Raw genomic sequence first — 10028 nt, 5'->3', positions numbered from 1 at the left:
ATATGACCGCAAGTGCTCAGGGTTCATTTGACACAGAGCCACACTGGTTCCCTCCAGATTTTCCTATTGCGGTTTTATAATGTGGTTTTTCAATTTATGCGTAAAATAATATCTTACAACGTAATCTGCTCACACTCACACACTAATCTTAGCTACTTATTTAGAAATGCACATTTTCCATATGGGTGTGTAATTTACAGTGTGTTGTAGAACAAAACGTTCAAGTATCGTCTAGTTATGTTTACCACAATTTTACTTGTAATTTTAAGCACCATTATAAAACCCCAAAGGGGAAATATAGGAAACCAGCTGTGAATTCATTCTTGTGAATTGACTATGTCTCTTATTTATGCATTTATTTTGTAATAGTATATTTATATGACCAAATTATGACATAGATTAAATAATGTGTCTATTATTTAATCTATAATCTAGTCTATTTTTTTTATTTATTATAAAGCACATGGTAATTTACTGTTTACAGAGCTAAGAAATTATTGCTAATAAAAACAATTCTAGACGTTTTTGCTTCTGCATAGGATAATCTATATAATTTGATGTCAGCTGATGACAGTCTTTTAACAATGTGTTAAAGATGTCTAACTCTGATATATTTTCACATGTGATTGTGACTAAAGTCTCATATGTGCTGGTTTGTCTCTTTTGAGTGACTCATGAATTAAAATTCATAATCATGTGTAAGAGGTATGTGTCGCTCTCGTGGAGAATACAGGTTCACATCACACAAGAAGAAAGGCGAGTAAACGTGAAACAATTTCAAGTTAATTAGACTCTATTTACAGTGGTGCAATTCACACAAATCACCACAGGAGGGCAAACTATTTAAAGTTTATTAGACTTGATTTGAAACGGTGTAATTCACACAAATCACCACAGGAGGGCAAACTATTTAAAGTTTATTAGACTTGATTTGAAACGGTGTAATTCACACAAATCACCACATTAGTGCTTAACTCGTTTAACTCTTTTTTATTTTTTACTTGTTTGCAATTTTTTTTTTTGAACAGAAGACATGACAGAACATTGGTAGCATTAATAGTTCTTATTGGCAGTTCATATTTTTCTGCTCTCACCCTCTTACAGAAGTGTAGCGCATTTAAGCTAATTAGACTTTCAGAATCAGGAGAGAAAGTGTTGTATTTCAATCACAGCGTCCTGAGTTCAAATCACACTATTGCTGACTTTCAATTGTTCTTATTAGACAAGGTGTCCCGAAAACCAGTTATTGGTGGAAATCCATGATGGTCGAGTGGATAAACACACACTCTTTGAGGAAGAGGCTGTGATGACGACACGGGTTCAAATCTCACTTTAACTGCTTTATTGAAAACTCAGGAAAATAGTCAAATATAAGTTCCTTCACATGTTGAGCCAAGAGATCTGCGGCTCACAGGTAAGAGCGCTGCCTCACGGGTTCAGAGGTTGCTGGTTTGAGTCCAGCTGGGATTCTGCAATAGGAGTGAATTGAAATTAAATTGTTATTGATAGTTGTTATCAAAGAAAAGGCCCCAGACACCAGTAATAAGTGTGAAAGCCACAGTGGTGCAAGGTGCAAGTGGATAAACACACGTTCTCGGCTGATAAGGTTGCACTGGAGGCATGAGTTCAATCCCCACCTCAGTATCATTTATTGTAAAATCACAGGCCTCATCCAGGAGAAAAGTCAAATATAAGTTCCTGCACATGTCTCAGCAAGAGATCTGTGGCTCACAGGTAAGAGCGCTGCCTCATGGTTTCAGAGGTTGCTGGTTCAATCCCAGCCAGATCTCCGCGATACGAGTGAATGCTGTGTGTATGAAGGGATGGGGACGAGTCGGGTCCCCCCCGAACCCCGTCACGATGTCCAGCAGGGGTTATGCTTCTTTATACAATAAAATTAAAAATTTAGCAGACACAAAATTCTGGCCCGCCGTCCCTTCCCCACCTATTTAGGTTCCCATCATTTGCTTTTTAAAGGGGTGACCCTCCAAAAAGAAAATGATGGTAACCTACATGTTTAGTGCCAAACAACAACATTCACACGTCAGAAGTCTTACCCGTCCATCAGCAGAAGTCCCTCATTACAGGGAACGTCTGTCCACACGTCCCAGATCTCTGCTTCTGGTGACTGGACGCTCCAAACACATCCCGGATTCTGGAGAGGAAACATAAATAAACACAGACATTACTTTACATTACATACTGAATAACTAAAACATCAGAATTTTATGTCTAAATGTAATCGGTTACATAAAGTCCTAAAGCTGTACAGTGTTAAAACATATAATACATAGTATGAATGCTGAATCAATAATAATCTTTTGGTTCAATCTACTGTTCTTTTAATGAAGTATTTATTCCCCACCTATTTAGGTTCCCATCATTTGCTTCTCTTAAGGGGAGGCCCTTCAAAAAGAAATTGATGGGAACCTACATGTTTACCACAGTAAAACACACAATCACACATTACATTACCTGTCCATGAGCAGAAGTCCATCATTACAGTCTACGAGTGCCAGATCTCTGCTTCTGATGGCCGGGTTTACGCTCCACAACACATCTCTGATTCTGTAGAGTCACGGCATAAACAAACACATCATTACACACTGTATATCAAAAAAAAAAAAACTGAATTAAAAAAAAAAAAGTCTAACATTTATTTTAGTCTAAAATGAAATCTGCTATACATGAGTAATGCTGTATCAATCAATCTACAGTTCATCTCGTTTAATTCAAATACTGTCTTCCAGGACACAGACTGAAGAAAACACTGAATACTAAAAACTAAAGAATCTACAGACCTACAAACATCAGAACAAGATTACAGAAATGACAAGCAAAGTGTCTAGTCACTGATCTTTACTTCATTGTTTCATGCTTGTAGTAATAGTATGACAGCCGTTAATGTGGTATTTTAATTAAAATGTGTTCTACTCTAATATCCCAGTCATAACCGGAAGTAGAAAAGCTTGAAGCAACAGGAGAACATCAGAGCTTCACACACACACAACTCCGGCTGACTCTCACACCAATCCAGGAAACACTGCAGTAACGTTAGTCTTTCTTAATCCACGTTATAGTGTGAATATCAGAGGGCGATTCATTCAAAGACTAAAAAGGTAACGCTAAAACTAGTGACTGGTTTGATAGAGCGTGCAAATCATTTGGCAAGAGAAATTTACTTTATGCGGAAAGTTACTCACAGGTGAGTCTCGTGACACTCGGTTCCCGCATTTTATCCGTCTGTGAATCGGTTTAATTTGCAGTTGAGCTGTAATATGCGCTGTTAAAGTGACATTAAGAGCTGTCATCTGCACGTGTTGTTGTGATTGTCCTCAAGCGTCATGTTGTCGAGCAGCAGAAGTGTCAGACTGAAGGAGAAACCGCTTCTGCCGCCTAGAGGAGCGGAGGAACAACTGCACTTTACTCTCGTCGGATTATAGTGGCGAGATCACATTTGAGACTTTGTATCATGAAGCAGCAACAAAAACATGTTTAAATCACACAGATGCAGTGAGTGACCCTCTTTTACAAAGCCTGAGCCTAAGTTACTTCATACACATGCATTAGATACAAGTTCAGTGGCGCAGAAAACAATTGTTTGACTCTAAACGAGTAAGTCTGGTCTTTCGTGGTTATGAATGTATTTTTTAACAAAAGAACAGAGAGGACAGAAGAAAAATCCCATTGCAGTGGTGTAATTTACACAAATCCCCACAGGAGGGCGAAACACTTTTATGTTCATTAGACTCGATTTGCAGTGGTGTAATTTACACAAATCACCACAGGAGGGCGAAACAGCTTTATGGTTTTGTTATTTTTTTTAGTCTAATGTTTATGTATATTTAGCTTATATATAAGTATGCATATTTCAATGTCAAACAGCTTTTCTCACATGACACTTGAAATAAAAAAAAATAGTTATATAAGAGTGGCTCTGGTTTTCTCATAATTGAATAATAAATCTAAAGAAATACTTTGTCCAAAAATAAACACACAAACAATCTTGCAGAGTAGTCAATGAGTTATCAATCAATGATGACCATCTTTTACCCAGCTACGTAAAGATAAGCTTTAAATCTAAAACGGTGGCTCAGTGGATAGTTGTCTCCCTTTCAAACTGGAAAGTCTTTATTCAAACCCCACATTTGCTAAAGTTATTCATCATTTAACACAAAGCTCTGGATCAAACCTGTTGAAAACGCTCATCATCTCTGCAGTCTCAGTGGCTCAGGAGAGAAAGTGTTTTATTTCAATCACAGCATCCTGAGTTCAAATCACAGTATTGCTGACTTTCAATTGTTCTTATTAGACAAGGACTCCCGAAAACCAGTTATTGGTGCAAAATCCATGATGGTTGAGTGGATTTACACACACTCTTTGAAGAAGAGGCTGTGATGAAGACACGGGTTCAAATCTCACTTTAACTGCTTTTTTGGAAACTCTCAGGATAATAGTGAAATATAAGTTCCTTCACATGTTGAGACAAGAGATCTGCGGCTCACAGGTAAGAGTGCTGCCTCACGGGTTCAGAGGTTGCCGGTTTGAGTCCAGCTGGGTTTCTGCAATAGGAGTGAATTGAAATTAAATTGTTATTGATAGTTGTTATCAAATAAAAGGCCCCAGACACCAGTAATAAGTGTGAAAGCCACAGTGGTGCAAGTGGATAAACACACGTTCTCGGCTGATAAGGTTGCACTGGAGGAATGAGTTCAATCCCCACCTCAGTATCATTTATTGTAAAATCACAGGCCTCATCCAGGAGAAAAGTCAAATATAAGTTCCTGCACATGTCTCAGCAAGAGATCTGTGGCTCACAGGTAAGAGCGCTGCCTCACGGTTTCAGAGGTTGCTGGTTCAATCCCAGCCAGATCTCCGCGATACGAGTGAATGCTGTGTGTATGAAGGGATGGGGACGAGTCGGGTCCCCCCCGAACCCCGTCACGATGTCCAGCAGGGGTTATGCTTCTTTATACAATGAAACAAAAAAAATTAGCAGACTCAAAATTCTGGCCTGCCGTACCTTCCCCTCCTATTTAGGTTCCCATCATTTGCTTTTTAAAGGGGTGACCCTCCAAAAAGAAAATGATGGTAACCTACATGTTTAGTGCCAAACAACAACATTCACACGTCAGAAGTCTTACCCGTCCATCAGCAGAAGTCCATCATTACAGTGAATGTCTGTCCACACGTCCCAGATCTCTGCTTCTGGTGACTGGACGCTCCAAACACATCCCGTATTCTGGAGAGGAAACATAAATAAACACAGACATTACTTAAAGGACAAGTTCGGTATTTTACACTTAAAGCCCTGTTTACAGATCGTATCTGATGAAATAGAACGGTTAAGATTAAAATTTGGACACATGCTGCTGTCGCGAGAATTTTAGGTTTATTTAGGACCTATTTTGCCAAACGTGTCACACCCGTGATTCTTCCGTTGAGAGCTTGAATAATAGACACTCAAGCGGCGGAGTAATACCGCACCTCACTCAGCACATTTAATACAAGTCATGGAGTTGGACAAAAACTACGATAAAACCTGTTGGAATGCATCTTTTTCAGCGATTTTTTTTGGGACCGTATCAGTGAACACCCCTGACCACTCGGTGAGTTTCACGTCTTTGTAAACGAAAGTTTAATGTGTTTTAGGGAGGAATCTTCCTGTGGCCATAGACAACCATTGTGGGGGTGGGGGGGGAAAGCGATATAAACCTAAAATTCTCGCGACAGCAGCATCTGTCCAAAGTTTAATCTTAACCGTTCTATTTCATCAGATACGATCTGTAAACAGGGCTTTAAGTGTAAAATACCGAACTTGTCCTTTAACATTACATACTGAATAACTAAAACATCAGAATTTTATGTCTAGACGTCTAAATGTAATCGGTTACATAAAGTCCTAAAGCTGTACAGTGTTAAAAAATATAATACATAGTTTGAATGCTGAATCAATAATAATCGTTTGGTTCAATCTACTGTTCTTTTAATGAAGTATTTATTCCCCACCTATTTAGGTTCCCATCATTTGCTTTTCAAAGGGGAGGCCCTTCAAAAAGAAATTGATGGGAAGAACCTACATATGGGGTTATTATTGTTGCAATATTCCAAATAAATAGATTAATATTCACAAATAAATGTAAAGAGATTCACAAAAATGTATCGAATGCACAAATGAATAGATTAAGATCCACAAATAAATGTAAAGAGTTTCACAAAAAATTATAAAATTCACAAATAAATAAAATGAGATTTGCAAATAAATAAAACATTTACAAATGCTTTCTTATTTTCAAACACAACTCTGCCTGGCATTTATTTGTGAATCGGTTCCTGTGCATTTGTAAATCGCTGCACACATTTGTGAATCGGTTCCTGTGCATTTGTAAATCGCTGCACACATTTGTGAATCGGTTCCTGTGCATTTGTAAATCGCTGCACACATTTGTGAATCGGTTCCTGTGCATTTGTGAATCCCCTCACGCATTTGTGGATTTTGAAACACTTCTAGCGCAGACGTGCAGAGAAATCCACAAATAGGTGGACTCCACCCACCGCCTACTCAAGCCAATCAGATAACGGCCACATCGAGCTGGCCAATCGCAGCACGTTATCGCTTCAACCAATCACGTTAGGCTTTACGCTCGGGGCGGGAAGTGGGAACTGACTGATTCTTGCATCAATGAAAGGAGCACTGGAGCGCAGTAGTAGCGCTGAACTGTGTGTGTGGCAAAAACACTCTGTTTTCAAAAGATTGTTGGAGTTTAAGGCCTCTTTATATTTCCATCAGGATACACTCAGGGAATTATGATAATCAGAGATCCCGAGCATCATGAACAGTCTCTACACCGGCAAGAGGCGCGTCACAGCGCGTCAAAAGCAAAGTCTGTTCACTGCTGCCGCTGCAGTTTAAATCATGTAAAACTAGCATGTGTGAAATGTTAACACACATTCCCTATGTGACGTCTGCTTAGCTTTATATGCATAATCGTGCTCTTAACGGCTCTGATCGTAGCCTGCTTATTGACTAGTGCTGGTTACTATCATATTTCGTGATAGTGTACTCGACGCGGGGCAGTCATTGATAGTAAACGGATGTCCGCACTTCTGATGTAGCGGCTACTTCACGCAATTAGGACAAATGTTTTTGCTCATTCGCTTTGCCCAGTGTAGATTGCCTCGCACAGGGTAGACACGATGCATGACATTATACGATTTTGCCTTTTAAAGCACAATCGCAGTGACAAATAGCAATAGGATATAAATAAATGTAATGTAGAATACCAAATATAAGCCCAAATGTATAAATACAAAAACATTTGTCCTAATTGCGTGAAGTAGCCGCTACATCAGAAGTGCGGGCATCCGTTTAACTTACTATCAATGAATGCCCCGCGTCCAGTACACTATCACGATATGATTTAACCAGCACTGGTCAATAAGCAGGCTACGATCAGAGCCGTTAAGAGCACGATTATGCATATAAAGCTAAGCAGACGTCACATGGGAATGTGTGTTAACATTTCAAACATGCTAGTTTTACATGATTTAAACTGCTACGGCAGCAGTGAATAGACAGTGAGTGGCTATTTGCTTTTGACGCGCTGTGACGCGCCTCTTGCCGGTGTAGAGACTGTTCATGATGCTCGGGATCTCTGATTATCATAATTCCCTGAGTGTATCCTGATGGAAATATAAAGAGGCCTTAAACTCCAACAATCTTTTGAAAACAGAGTGTTTTTGCCACACACACAGTTCAGCGCTACTACTGCGCTCCAGTGCTCCTTTCATTGATGCAAGAATCAGTCAGTTCCCACTTCCCGCCCCGAGCGTAAAGCCTAACGTGATTGGTTGAAGCGATAACGTGCTACGATTGGCCAGCTCGATGTGGCCGTTATCTGATTGGCTTGAGTAGGCGGTGGGTGGAGTCCACCTATTTGTGGATTTCTCTGCACGTCTGCGCTAGAAGTGTTTCAAAATCCACAAATGCGTGAGGGAATTCACAAATGCACAGGAACCGATTCACAAATGTGTGCAGCGATTTACAAATGCACAGGAACCGATTCACAAATAAATGCCAGGCAGAGTTGTGTTTGAAAATAAGAAAACATTTGTAAATATTTTATTTATTTGCAAATCTCATTTTATTTATTTGTGAATTTTATAATTTTTTGTGAAACTCTTTACATTTATTTGTGGATCTTAATCTATTCATTTGTGCATTCGATACATTTTTGTGAATCTCTTTACATTTATTTGTGAATATTAATCTATTTATTTGGAATATTGCAACAATAATAACTCCATACCTACATGTTTAGCACAGTAAAACACACAATCACACATTACATTACCTGTCATGAGCAGAAGTCCATCATTAAAGCCAATGTCTGTCCACACAACTCAGATCTCTGCTTCTGATGACTGGATGTAATGGTCCAAACACATTCCGTCTGTAAGGAAAGACATAAAACAGTTATTACTCCATATTCTACATCTAAAAAATGAGAATGTGAAAGTTGGTCTAAAGACTAGTTAATAGATGGAAATGGAATAATTTGTACAGCTGTAGAGTGTGGAAAATATATTGCTGAGTATATTATACTTCAGTAGTGTTGTATCAATAGCAATCTTTTAATTCAATTAAAATTAAGATGAGACTTTCCTTCACAATAAACAAGAGTAATCCTAAAAGGCTGGTTTCCTGCACATGGTTTTAGCCCTGTTCTGTTCTGTTCTGGACTGGACTGTATATGATGATTTTTATTATTTTATGGTTCAGAAGCAAAACCACTGCAGCTCCTCTAGTAAAGCATGAAGTAGCAGAAACATCAGAGCTTCTCACTCCAACTGACTCTATTAACAAACATAAATCCAGTAGATTATTGCCTACAGCAGTGTTGGGGAAAGTTACTTTTAAAAGTAATGCATTACAAGATTGCGTTACTCCCTTAAAAAGTAACTAATTGCATTACTTAGTTACTTTTTTAGAAAGTAACTTTTGCGTCACTTTTTTCCCCACCTGGGCTGGGCTTGTTTTTTTATAACACAAAAGTTTTGGGCAAATGTAAAGACCCTTTCACACTAAAAGTGAAATAATAATCCTCAGGCTGAAGGAAATGTGTACAGTAGAGGAAAGCAAACAAGCAAACCTTTCTATCTATCTATAGTCATTTTTGCTTATTTAACTGAATAATTGAAGGTCAAAAGCAAGTACATTGGTCAATAAAGTGAGATTAAATGTATAAAAAATTATGTTTTATTTAACATATTAAGTTAGTTGTAGTATTCTGATTCTGCATTTCACTGATTTTATTCATTTTGAGGAATATTGAATATTTTTTTTGTGCAAGTGAGATGAGTAAATGCTCACTTTTAGTCTAGAACTACAATAAACATCATGTTTACACACACTCACACACACACGCCTCTGCACTTTCATTTGTCTCACTCTCAACATGAGAGCTGTCAGTCAATAAATGGGAAAACTAAGTAACTTGCGTATGCTCAAATTACTTGTAATGCATTACCCCCTACACTGGCCTACAGTAACACTACAACAACAGCGATGGCAAAAAAACACCATTCCTTATTATTCTACTTCATAATATTAATATCAAATGGCGATTCATACAAAGATTATAAATGAAACGCTAACGCAACAATTACTTCGGTTCATTTGTTCTTCTGAAGGTCTGATGGAGTTCAGCAATAGAGCAGCATGTAAACAAAGCCTAAGTGACAGAGCTACTTATTTTACCAAAGAAATTCTCTTTAAGTGCAAAGTTACTTACCGGTGAATAGCGTGACGCTCAATTTCCGCACTTTATTGGACTGTGTGTCGGTTTATTTGCTAAAAGAGGTACAGTTGTTTGATATTAATAATAACCGTCATCTGCACGTGCTGTAGCGACTGTCATCAAGCGTCATGTTGTCATGGATTCTAGAGGAGTCACTCTGACAGTGAGACCCGCTCACGCCGCCTAGTGGAGCGGATGAAAAACTGCATTTACGTTTCTCACATTCTG

General features: G+C 38.5%; 2 long non-coding RNA genes across 2 annotated transcripts; both read right to left on the bottom strand.

Moving 5' to 3' along the window:
• Positions 1-903: 903 nt before the first annotated feature.
• Positions 904-3396, bottom strand: LOC307004825. The gene is made up of 4 exons (XR_013799152.1): positions 3204-3396; positions 2476-2568; positions 2058-2155; positions 904-1469 (listed from the first exon to the last, which is right to left on the bottom strand). It is a non-coding gene; the product is annotated as an uncharacterized lncRNA (long non-coding RNA).
• Positions 3397-3762: 366 nt separating this feature from the next.
• Positions 3763-9934, bottom strand: LOC307004826. Its single transcript, XR_013799153.1, has 5 exons — positions 9795-9934; positions 8355-8453; positions 5145-5242; positions 4724-4968; positions 3763-4562 (listed from the first exon to the last, which is right to left on the bottom strand). It is a non-coding gene; the product is annotated as an uncharacterized lncRNA (long non-coding RNA).
• Between the last annotated feature and the right edge of the window lie 94 nt (positions 9935-10028).

This window comes from Phoxinus phoxinus (genome assembly GCF_949152265.1).
Source record: "Phoxinus phoxinus genome assembly, chromosome: 9".
Taxonomy (NCBI): Eukaryota; Metazoa; Chordata; class Actinopteri; order Cypriniformes; family Leuciscidae; genus Phoxinus; species Phoxinus phoxinus.
The sequence above is the reverse complement of the archived record's forward strand: the minus strand, read 5'-3'. Positions and strand labels throughout refer to the sequence as shown.